The sequence below is a fragment of the Arachis stenosperma genome, chromosome 5, assembly GCF_014773155.1.
Source record: "Arachis stenosperma cultivar V10309 chromosome 5, arast.V10309.gnm1.PFL2, whole genome shotgun sequence".
NCBI classification, from domain to species: domain Eukaryota; kingdom Viridiplantae; phylum Streptophyta; class Magnoliopsida; order Fabales; family Fabaceae; genus Arachis; species Arachis stenosperma.
Genome location: NC_080381.1, coordinates 103,981,341 through 103,994,912, shown reverse-complemented (window position 1 = coordinate 103,994,912; position 13,572 = coordinate 103,981,341).

Here is a 13,572-nt window from a genome sequence, read left to right as displayed (position 1 = left end):
GGCTGGCGTTCAACGCCAGAACAGAGCATGAATCTGGCGCTGAACGCCAGAAACAAGCAACATCCTGGCGTTTGAATGCCAGGAATGTGCCTAGAGGAAAAGCTGGCGCTGAACGCCAGTAACAAGCATGAAACTAGCGTTCAACGCCAGAAACATGTTACATATGGGCGTTGAACGCCAGAATGTGCATCACTCGGCGTTTAAATGCCAGAATGGTGTGCAATGGCATTTTACATGCCTATTGTGGGGCAGGGATGGAATCCTTGACACTCAGGATCTGTGGACCCCACAGGATCACCTCAGGATCTGTGGACCCCACAGGATCCCCACCTAACATATTCCCACCTTACCTCCTAATCCTATTTTACTCTTCCCAATAAACACTCCTTCCCAAAATCCTTCACCAATCACCTCAATCTCTCTTCCCAATTACCCTCTTCACCATTCACATCCATCTACTCATCCCCATAAACCCCACCTTCCTTCCAAATTCAAATTTTCTTTCCCACCCAATCCCACCCTAAATGGCCGAACCTACCCTCTCCCCTTTCCCTATATATACCCTTCCATTCTACTTCATTTTCACACAACACAACCCCCTCTTCCATACCTTGGCCGAACCTACACTTACCCTTCTCCTCCATATTTTCTTCTTCTTCTTCTTCTCTTCTTTCTTCTCTTGCTCGAGGACGAGCAATATTTTAAGTTTGGTATGGTCAAAGCACAATCTTTTTTGTTTTCCACTACCATCAATGGCACCTAAGGCCGGAGAATCCTCTAGAAAAGGAAAAGGGAAGACAAAAGCTTGCACCTCCGAGTCATGGGAGATGGAAAGATTCATCTCCAAGAGCCATCAAGACCACTTCTATGATGTTGTGGCAAAGAAGAAGGTGATTCCTGAGGTCCCTTTCAAGCTCAAGAAAAATGAGTATCCAGAGATCCGACATGAAATTCGAAGAAGAGGTTGGGAAGTCCTAACCAACCCGATGCAACAAGTCGAAATCTTAATGGTTCAAGAGTTCTATGCCAATGCATGGATCACTAGGAACCATGATCAAAGTATGAACCCGAGCCCAAAGAATTATCTCACAATGGTTCGGGGGAAATACTTAGATTTTAGTCTGGAAAATGTGAGGTTGGCATTCCACTTGCCCATGATGCAAGGAGATGAACGCCCCTACACTAGAAGGGTCAACTTTAATCAAAGGTTGGACCAAGTCCTTACAGACATATGTGTGGAAAGAGCTCAATGGAAGAGAGACTCCAAAGGCAAGCCAGTTCAACTAAGAAGACTGGACCTCAAGCCTGTGGCTAGAGGATGGTTGGTGTTCATTCAACGCTCCATCATTCCCACTAGCAACCGATCTGATGTTACTGTGGATCGGGCCATCATGATTCATAGCATCATGATTGGAGAGGAAGTAGAAGTTCATGAGGTCATCTCTAATGAAATCTACAAAATAGCCGACAAGCCCTCCAACACGGCAAGGCTAGCTTTTCCTCACCTTATTTGCCATCTATGTTACTCAGTTGGAGTTATCATAGAAGGAGACATCTTCATTGAAGAGGATAAGCCCATCACCAAGAAGAGGATGGAGCAAGCAAGAGAGACCCTTCACGGTTCTCAAGAGATGCATGAGGAAGCTCATCATCAAGAAATCCCTGAGATGCCTCAAGGGATGCACTTTCCTCCCAACAACTATTGGGAACAACTCAACACTTCCTTAGAAGATTTGAGCCACAATGTTGAACAATTAAGGTGGAACATCATGAGCACTCCATCATTCTCCATGAAATAAGAGAAGATCAAAGAGCAATGAGGGAGGAGCAACAAAGGCAAGGAAGGGACATAGAAGAGCTTAAGGACATTGTTGGTCCTTCAAGAAGAAGACGCCACTAAGGTGGATTCATTCCTTGTTCTTATTTCTTTCTGCTTTTCAGTTTTTATGTTGTGTTTATCTATGTTTTGTGTCTCTACTTCGTGATCATTAGTATGTAATAACTATGTCTTAAAGTTATGAATAATTCCATTAATCCTTCACCTCTCTTAAATGAAAAATGTTTTAATTCAAAAGAACAAGAAGTACATGAATTTCAAATTTATCCATGAATTTAATTTAATTATATTGATGTGGTGACAATCCTTTTTGTTTTCTGAATGAATGCTTGAACAGTGCATAAATTTTGATCTTGTTGTTTATGAATGTTAAAATTGTTGGCTCTTGAAAGAATGATGAACAAATAGAAATGTTATTGACAATCTAAAAAATCATAAATTTGATTCTTGAAGCAAGAAAAAGCAGTGAAAAAGCAAAAGCTTGTGAAAAAAAAATCGGCGAAAAATATAGAAAGAAAAAGAAAAAGCAAGCAGAAAAAGCCAATAGCCCTTAAAACCAAAAGGCAAGGGTAAAAAGGATCCAAAGCAAAAGAGTGTGCTTAAGAGCTCTGGACACCACTAACTGGGGACTCTAGCAAAGCTGAGTCACAATCTGAAAAGGTTCACCCAATCATGTATCTGTGGCATTTATTTATCCGGTGGTAATACTAGAAAACAAAATGCTTAGGGCCACGGCCAAGACTCATAAGTAGCTGTGTTCAAGAATCAACATGCTTAACTAGGAAAGTCAATAACACTATCCAAAATTCTAAGTTCCTAAGAGAAGCCAATCATTCTAAACTTCAAAGGAAAAAGTGAGATGCCAAAACTATTTAGAAGCAAAAAGCTACAAGTCCCGCTCATCTAAGTAGAATTAATATTCATTGATATTTTGAAATTCACAGTATATTCTCTTCTTTTTATCCTAATTGATTTTCAGTTGCTTGGGGACAAGCAACAATTTAAGTTTGGTGTTGTAATGAGCGGATAATTTATACGCTTTTTGGCATTGTTTTTAGGTAGTTTTTAGTAAGTTCAAGCTACTTTTAGGGATGTTTTCATTAGTTTTTATGTTAAATTCACATTTCTGGACTTTACTATGAGTTTGTATGTTTTTCTGTAATTTCAGGTAATTTCTGGCTGAAATTTAGGGACATGAGCAAAACTCTGAAAAAGGCTGACAAAAGGACTGCTGATGCTGTTGGAATCTGACCTCCCTGCACTCGAAATAGATTTTCTGGAGCTACAGAACTCCAAATGGCGTGCTCTCAACGGCGTTGGAAAGTAGACATCCAGAGCTTTCCAGCATTATATAATAGTCCATAAACACGTCATGATCCGGAGTTAAACGCCTAAAACACGTTATAACTTGGAGTTCAACTCCAAGAGAAGCCTCAGCTCGTGGATAGATCATGCTCAGCCCAAGCATACACCAAGTGGGCCCCAGAAGTAGATTTATGCATCAATTACTTACTCATGTAAACCCTAGTAGCTAGTCTAGTATAAATAGGATAATTTACTATTGTATTAGACATCTTTTGACAGTTTAATCTTTTGACTGTTTAGTCTTTGATCATTCGGTCTTTTGATCATTCAGGGGGCTGGCCATTCGGCCATGCCTGAACCTTTCACTTATGTATTTTCAACGGTGGAGTTTCTGCACACCATAGATTAAGGGTGTGGAACTCTGCTGTACCTCAAGTTTCAATACAATTATTATTACTTTCTATTCAATTCTCTTTTATTCTTATTCCAAGATATACGTTGCACAACACTTTGATGAATGTGATGATCCGTGACACTCATCATCATTCTCACCTATGAACGTGCATGACTGACAACCACTTCTGTTTTACTCTAGGCTGGGCGCATATCTCTTAGATTTCCCAACAGAATCTTCGTGGTATAAGCTAGATAGATGGTGGCATTCATGGGGATCCGTAAAGTCTAACCTTGTCTGTGGTATTCCGAGTAGGATCTCGGGAATCCAGAAAGTCTAACCTTGTCTGTGGTATTCCGAGTAGGATTCCGGTATTGAATGACTGTGACGAGCTTCAAACTCGCGATTGCTGGGCGTGATGACAAACACAAAGGATCAATGGATCCTATTCCAACATGATCGAGAACCAACAGCTGATTAGCCGTGCTGTGACAGAGCATTTGGACCATTTTCACTGAGAGGATGGGATGTAGCCATTGTCAAGGGTGATGCCTCCAGACGATTAGCCGTGCAGTGACAGCGCATAGGACCATTTTTCCGAGAGGATGAAAAGTAGCCATTAATGATGGTGATGCCCTACATACAACTTGCCATGGAAAGGAGTAAGAAGGATTGGATGAAAGCAATAAGAAAGTAGAGATTCGAAAGGATTCTAGCATCTCCACACGCCTATCTGAAATTCCCACTATTGATTTACATAAGTATTTCTATCCCTTTTTATTTTCTATTTATTATTAATTTTCGAAACCCATAACCATTTAATCTGCCTAACTGAGATTTACAAGGTGACCATAGCTTGCTTCATACCAACAATCTCTGTGGGATCGACCCTTACTCACGTAAGGTATTACTTGGATGACCCAGTACACTTGCTGGTTAAGTTGAACGGAGTTGTGTCCATACATAGTTGAAAAAGCAATGAATTTTACAAAATACAATAACAAAGGAATCACAATTTCGTCCACCAAGTAGCAATCAAAGAAATTGATCACTGATACTAAGTACTATCTTTGGGATGAACCATATCTCTTCAAGAGATATGCAGATGGAGTAATCCGTAGATGTGTGCCTAAAGAAGAAGCACAAAAGATCCTCTGGCACTGTCACGGATCACAGAATGGAGGACATTTTGGAAGTGAGCGAATAGCCACAAGAGTTCTCTAATGTGGCTTCTACTGGCCTACTCTCTATAGAGACTCCCGAGTGTTTGTACTTAATTGTGACAATTGCCAAAGATCTGGCAACCTACCTCACAGTTATGCCATGCCTCAACAAGGGATCTTGGAGATTGAGTTGTTTGATGTATAGGGTATTGACTTCATGGGGCCTTTCCCACCATCATACTCAAACACTTATATTCTGGTGGCAGTGGATTATGTATCTAAATGGGTGGAAGCTATTGCAACACCCACTAATAATACTAAGACAGTGCTAAAATTCTTCCAGAAACACATCTTCAGCAGATTTGGTATCCCTAGAGTACTAATCAGTTATGGGGGCACTCATTTCTGCAATAAACAGCTTTACTCTGCTTTGGTTCGATATGGAGTTAGCCATAGGGTGGCCACTCTATATCATCCACAGACAAATGGGCAAGCTGAAGTCTCTAATAGAGAACTTAAAAGAATCCTGGAACGGACTGTGATCAACCGTAGAAGGGATTGGGCAAGAAGCTTGGATGATGCTCTGTGGGCATACAAAACAGCATTCAAGACCCCTATAGGGACCTTTCCACACCAGCTTGTGTATGGAAAAGCCTGTCACTTGCCAGTGGAACTGGAACATAAGGCCTACTAGGCAACCAGATTCCTAAACCTTGATGCCAAATTAGCTGGAGAAAAATGATTGCTCCAGTTAAATGTGCTAGAGGAATTCAGACTCAATGCTTTCGAAAATGCAAAAATTTACAAAGAGAAAGCAAAAAGATGGCATGACAAGAAGCTATCATCCAGAGTCTTTGAGCCAGGGCAGAAAGTTCTGCTGTTTAATTCTAGGCTCAGATTATTCCCCAGAAAATTGAAATCCCGGTGGAGAGGACCATATGTGATTACAAGTGTGTCACTATATAGTTACGCAGAGCTTCAGGATAATGATTCTAACAAAAAGTTCATTGTTAATGGACAGAGAGTCAAACATTATCTTGAAAGCAATTTTGAGCAAGAATGCTCAAGACTGAGACTTGATTAAAAGCTCAGTAATAGTCCAGCTAAAGACAATAAAAAAGCGCTTGCTGGGAGGCAACCCAGCCATTAACAAAGCTTATTTTTCAATTAATTGATTTTTATAGGTTCATATTAATTTTCATTAAGGTAAAATAGTAATTGCATGAGTTCACAGAGTCACAAAAGGATTCAGAGAATAAAACAGCAGAAAGAAGCTCACTGGTGCGAAAAAGCCAGTAAGAGCTATTTTGGGCGTTGAACACCCAAAAGAAGCATCTACTGGGCGTTCAACGCCAGAAAGAAGCACCTTCTGGGCATTGAACGCCAGAAAGAAGCATCTTCTGGGTGTTAAATGCCAGAAAGAAGCACCTTCTGGGCGTTGAACGCCAGATTTACAGCGTCCTGGGCGTTCAGAAAAATGCCCAATGACAAAGGAATTCCTGGCGTTTAACACCAGCCAGAAGCAACAGCTGGGCGTTAAATGCCCAGGAGAAGCTACAGATGGGCGTTAAACGCCCAAAACATGTAGCGTTTGGGCTTTTAATGCCAGGATTGTGGGGAGGAGGTGAATTCATTTTCAACTCAAATTTATTCCATCTTTTCACGTTTCAATTCATGATTTCTTGCATAAACATGTTACAAACTCCCATCTTTCAAACTTCAATTCCAAAAATTTTTAATCCTAATTTCTAAAATCCCTTTTCAAAGATATCAAATGTATCTTAATTCATAAACACAATTTTTTTTAATTCTCTTCAACTTCTTTTCAAATCTTTTTAAATTTTTTTTCAAATCTTTTCAAACTCATCATGTTTTCTTCTCAAAATTCAAATTTATCTTTTTCAAATATCTTTCATAACTTTTTAATTTTAAATTATATCTTTTTTTCCTATCATACTTATCTTTTACAAATCATATCTTCTATCTTATCTTTTTTCAAAATTTTCAAAAACCCACCTCCCTCCCTTTAAATCCACATTCGGCCTCCCTCCTCTCATCCACCATTCGAAATTAACTCTCCTTCTATCCCTCTCCTTTCCTTTCTTTTGCTTGAGGACAAGTAAACCTCTAAGTTTGGTGTATTTATCCGTGATCACTAAGCCATACCCACTAATATCATGGCTCCTAAAGGAAAACAAACCACTCCAAGAGGCAAGAAAGAGAATATTCTAAAACCACTTTGGAATCAAGGGAAGTTCTTAACCAAAGAACATTTAGACCATTACTACAAAATAATGGGTCTAAGGTCAGTGATCCCGGAAGTTAAATTCGATCTGAAAGAATACGAATATCCAAAGATCCAAGAGCAAATTCGAAATAGGAGCTGGGAAATCCTAGCTAATCCTGAGACAAAGGTGGGAAGGAACATGGTTCAGGAATTCTACTCTAATCTGTGGCAAACAGACATACAGAGATTACCAGGAGCCGCCTTCTATGACTATCGAACTCTGGTCAGAGGAAAGATTGTTCACCTTTATCCTGACAAAATCAGGGAAATCTTCAAGCTACCTCAGTTGAAAGATGACCCAGACTCCTTTAATAGGAGAATAATGAGAACAAATAAGGGCTTGGACAAGATTCTAGAGGACATATGCCTCCCTAGAACCAAGTGGACAACCAGCACAAAAGGTATCCCAAATCAACTCAAGAGAGAATATCTCAAACCAATCGCCAGAGGCTGGCTGGACTTCATTGGGCGTTCTATACTGCCCACTAGCAACCGCTCTGAAGTCACCATCAAAAGAGCAGTAATGATCCATTGCATTATGTTAGGAAAAGAAGTGGAAGTTCATCAGCTGATTTCTTGTGAACTTTACACAATTGCAAACCAAAACTCCAAAGATGCCAAATTGGCTTATCCAAGCTTAATCTCTATGCTATGTAAAGATGCTGGGGTGAAGATGCGAGTAACTGAGTATATCTCAGTTGAGAGACCAATCATAAAAAAGTCAATGGAGGGACAACAGGTGCAGGAAGACCCCATCAAGAGGAGAGCACAGGAGTTCCTCCCGGAAATCCCTCAAATTAAATACTGGGAGCGCCTTGAAGCATCTGTCACCAATTTGCAAGAAGCTATGGAGCAACTAAAGGAAGAACAGAAAAATCAAAATAGCATGCTTTGCAAACTGCTTAAGGAACAAAAAGAGCAAGGGCGTGAACTGAGGGAACTAAAGCGTCAGAAGCTATCTCTTGAAGGGCCAAGCACCCCACAGATTAAAGGAGCATCCACCTCTCAAAATAAAGGTTGTTGAGTCCTAATCTTTGCCTTAACTCTGTGATAACTGTTCTTATTAGGAATTTACCTTAGAAGTTATATATTAGTAGGAGTAATTAGTATATCTATTTTGATTTTATCTCCAATTAAGCTATAATTTATTTTTCTCATCATCGTCAAACATAAATAAAATAGTAGATTTTTATAATAAAGAGGCAATATTTTTTTGAGTTCTTAATAAGAAAAATTCTAATTATTTATATGTGGTGGCAATACTTTTTATCTTCTAAATGAATGCCTAAACAGTGCATATTTTTTATATTGAATTTTATGAATGTTAAAATTGCTGGTTCTTCAAAGAATGATGAACAAGAGATATATTATTGCTGATCTGAAAAATAATGAAATTGATTCTTAAAGCAAGAAAAAGCAGTAAAAAAAAGCAAAAGAGGTAGAAAAAGCCAATAGCCTTTTAAACCAAAAGGCAAGGGTGAAAAGGATCCAAGGCTTTGAGCATCAATGGATAAGAGGGCCCAAGGAAGTAAATCCAGGCCTAAGCGGCTAGATCAAGCTGTCCCTAACCATGTGCTTGTGGCATGCAGGTCCAAGTGAAAAGCTTGAGACTGAGTGGTTAAAGTCGTGATCCAAAGCAAAAGAGTGTGCTTAAGAACTCTGGACACCTCTAATTGGGGACTTGAGCAAAGCTAAGTCACAATCTGAAAAGGTTCACCCAGTTATGTGTCTCTGGCATTTATGTATCCGGTGGTAATACTGGAAAACAAAGTGCTTAGGGCCACGGCCAAGACTCATAAAGTAGTTGTGTTCAAGAATCAACATGCTAAACTAGGAGAATCAATAATACTATTGAAATTCTGAGTTCCTATGGATGCCAATCATTCTGAATTTCAAAGGATAAAGTGAGATGCCAAAACTGTTTGGAAGCAAAAAGCTACTAGTCCCGCTCATTTAATTAGAATCTGAGCTTCACTTAAAACTCTGAGATACTATTGCTTCTTGATTTCTTTCTATCCTATTTTATTTATCTAGTTGCTTGAGGACAAGCAACAGTTTAAGTTTGGTGTTGTGATGAGCGGATATTTTATACGGTTTTTGGGGGTAATTTCATGTAGTTTTTAGTATGTTTTAGTTAGTTTTTAGTATATTTTTATTAGTTTTTAGGAAAAAATTATATTTCTGGACTTTACTATGAGTTTGTGTGTTTTTTTTGTGATTTAAGGTATTTTCTGGCTGAAATTAAGGGAGCTAAGCAAAAACTGACTCAGGCTGAAAAAGGACTGCTGATGTTGTTGGATTCTGACCTCCTTGCACTCGGAATGGATTTTTTGGAGATACAGGAGTCCAATTGGCGCACTCTCAATTGGGTTGGAAAAGTAGACATCCAGGGATTTCCAGCAATATATAATAGTTCATACTTTGCGTGAAGATAAACGACGTAAACTGGCGTTTAACGCTAGTTCCATGTTACATTCTGGCGTTCAGCCCCAAAAACAGGTTGCAAGTTGGAGTTTAACTCCAGAAACAGCCCAGGCATGTGAAAAGCTTAAGTCTCAGCCCCAGCACACACCAAGTGGGCCCCAAAACTTGATTTCTGCACTATCCATCTTAGTTTACTCATTTTCTGTAAACCTAGGTTACCAGTTTAGTATTTAAACAACTTTTAGAGACTTATTTTGTATCTCATGACATTTTTAGATCTGAACTTTGTACTCTTTGACGGCATGAGTCTCTAAACTCCATTATTTGGGGTGAGGAGCTCTGCAGCGTCTCGATAAATTAATACAATTATTTCTATTTTCTATTCAAACACGCTTGTTCCTATATAAGATGTTCATTCGCACTTCAATATGAAGAAGGTGATGATCCGTGACACTCATCACCATTCTCAACCCATGAACGTGTTCCTGACAACCACCTCCGTTCTACATTAGATTGAATGAGTATCTCTTAGATTCCTTAATCAGAATCTTCGTGGTATAAGCTAGAATCTATTGGCAGCATCCTTGAGAATTCGGAAGGTCTAAACCTTGTCTGTGGTATTCCAAGTAGGATTCAAGGATTGGATGACTGTGACGAGTTTCAAACTCACGAGTGTTGGGCGTAGTGGCAGACGCAAAAGGACCAATGGATCCTATTCTGACATGATCAAGAACCGACAGATGATTAGTCGTGCCGTGACAAAGCATTTGGACCATTTTCACTGAGAGGATGGGAAGTAGCCATTGACAACGGTGATGCCCTACATACAGCTTGCCATGGAAGGAGCCTTGCATGTTTGAATGTGAGGAAGCATTATGTTACAGGAATTCAGAAGACAAAGCATCTCCAAAACTCCAATATATTCTCCATTACTGCATAATAAGTATTAATTAATCCATGCTCTCTTGTTTATTTGCAAGTCAATTGATAACTATAATTGGTATCCCGACTAAGATTAATAAGATAACCATAGTTTGCTTCAAGCCAACAATCTCCGTGGGATTCGACCCTTACTCACGTAAGGTATTACTTGGACGACCCAGTGCACTTGCTGATTAATTGTGCGGATTGCAAAAGTGTGATTGTAATTTCGTGCACCAAGAGTGCAAGGCCATAACCTTACTTGGTGTGGCCGAACCTAGAGAGGAGGAGGAGGACGTGAATCCCAATGAGGAAAACCTCATTGGACATCCTCTAGACAAAAAAGAGTTCCCAATTGAGGAACCTAAGGAATCTTAGGCTCACCTAGAGACTATAGAGATTCCATTGAACCTACTTCTGCCATTCATGAGCTCTGATGACTATTCCTCCTCTGAAGAGGATGAAGATATTACTGAAAAGCAAGTTGCTAAGTACTTTGAAGCAATCATGAAGCTGAATGCCAAGTTATTTGGTAATGAGACATGGGAGGATGAACTCCCCTTGCTCACCAATGAACTAAATAACTTGATTAGGCAAACATTACCTCAAAAGAAAGAGGATCCCGGAAGGTTCTTAATACCTTGTACCATAGGCACCATGACCTTTGAGAAGGCTCTATGTGACCTGGGGTCAGGCATAAACCTCATGCCACTCTCTATCATGGAGAAACTGGGAATCTTTGAGGTTCAAGCTGCAAGAATCTCACTAGAGATGGCAGATAAATCCATGAAAAAGGCTTATGGACTAGTAGAGGACGTGCTAGTAAAGGTTGAAGGCCTTTAAATCCCTACTGATTTCATAATCCTAGACACTGGGAAGGACGAGGATGAATCCATCATCCTTGGCAAACCTTTCCTAGCCACAGTAAAAGCTGTGATTGATGTTGACATAGGAGAGTTGGTCCTTCAATTGAATGAGGACTACCTTGTATTCAAGACTCAAGGTTCTCCTTCTATACACATGGAGAGGAAGCATGAAAAGCTTCTCTCAATACAGAGTCAAACAAAGCCCCCATATTTAAACTCTAAGTTTGGTGTTTGGAGGCCACAACCAAACTCTAAGTTTGGTGTTGAGAGGCCACAACTAAACTCAAAGTTTGGTGATGGGAAGCCCCAACCATGCTCTGAATATCTGTGGGGCTCCATGAGAGCCCACTATCAAGCTATTGACATTAAAGAAGCGCTTATTGGGAGGCAACCCAATTTTTATTTATCTATATTATTTTATGTTTTCTTTAGGTTGATGATCATGTAGAGTCACAAAAACAACTGCAAAAATCAAAGCAAATTCAAAAATAGCATTAAAAATAGCACACCCTGGAGGATAAGCTTACTGGCGTTTAAACACCAATAAGAGTAGCAGAATGGGCATTAAATGCCCAGTCTGGCACCATTCTGGGCATTTAACGCCAGAAATAGGCACCAGACTGGCATTTAACGCCAGAACAGAGCATCAAGTTGGTGTTAAACACTAGAAACAAGCAACAACTTGGTGTTTAAACGCCATGAAAGGTATAAAAGCTGGCATTTAACGCCAGAAACAGGCAGTAGTCTGGCGTTTAACGCCAGGATTGCACTCTAAGGGCATTTTTGCACGCCTAAATAGAGTAGGGATGAGAAGTCCTTGACCCCTTAGGATCTGTAGACCCCACAGGATCCCCACCTACCCCACCTCTCTCTCTCCTCCTCACACATCTCTATAACACTCTACCCAAAACACCACTCACCTATCAAATCCAATCCTCTTCCCTATATTCTCTTTACCAATCACCTCCACCCCTCTTTCCTAAAATCCCCACCTACCTCACTTTTCAATTCAAACACTTTTCCCTCCCAAACCCATCCAATTCCTTTCGGCCACTCTCCCTCTCTTTCCCTATATATACCCCTCTTCACTCCTTCATTTTCACACTTCACAATCAACTTATACCCCCTTGGCCGAACCTATCTCTCATCTCCCTCTCCTCCAATTCTTCTTCTTCTACTTCTTTCTTTCTACTTTTGCTCGAGTACGAGCAAACCTTTTATGTTTGGTGTGGTAAAAGCATTGCTTTTTGTTTTTCCATAACCATTTATGGCACCTAAGGCCGGAGAAACCTCTAGAAAGAGGAAAGGGAAGGCAAAAGCTTCAACCTCCGAGTCATGGGAGATGGAGAGATTCATCTCAAAGGTCCATCAAGACCACTTCTATAAAGTTGTGGCCAAGAAGAAAGTGATCCCTAAGGTTCCTTTCATGCTCAAGAAGAATGAGTATCTAGAGATCCGACATGAGATCCGAAGAAGAGGTTGGGAAGTTCTCACAAACCCCATTGAACAAGTCAGAATCTTAATGGTTCAAGAGTTCTATGCCAATGCATGGATCCCTAGGAACCATGATCAAAGTATGAACCCGAATCCAAAGAATTGGCTTACAATGGTTCGGGGAAAATACTTAGATTTCAGTCCGAAAAATGTAAGGTTGGCGTTCATCTTGCCAATGATGCAAGAAAATGCACGCCCCTACACTAGAATGGTCAACTTTGATCAAAGGTTGGACCAAGTCCTCATGGACATATGTGTGGAAGGAGCTTAATGGAAAAGAGACTCAAGAGGCAAGCGGTTCAATTGAGAAGACCAGACCCTAATCCTGTGGCTAGAGGATGGTTGGAGTTCATCCAACGCTCCATCATTCCTACTAGCAACCGATCCGAAGTAACTGTGGATCGGGCCATCATGATCCATAGTATCATGATTGGAGAGGAAGTAGAAGTTCATGAGATCATACCTCTAGAACTCTACAAAGTGGCTGACAAGTCCTCCACTTTGGCAAGGTTAGCCTTTCCTCATTTCATTTGTCACCTATGCAATTTAGCTGGAATTGACATAGAAGGAGACATCCTCATTGAAGAGGACAAGCCCATCACTAAGAAAAGGATGGAGCAAACAAGAGAGCCCACTCATGGACCTCAACAAGGGCATGAGGAAATTCCTCATCAAGAAATTCCTAAGATGCCTCAAGGGATGCATTTTCCTCCACACAACTATTGGGAGCAACTCAACACCTCTTTGGAAGGCTTGAGTTACAACATGGACCAACTAAGGGTAGAGCACCAAGAGCACTCCATCATTCTCCATGAGATTAGAGAAGATCAAAGAGCTATAAGGGAAGAGCAACAAAGGCAAGGAAGAGACATAGAGGAGCT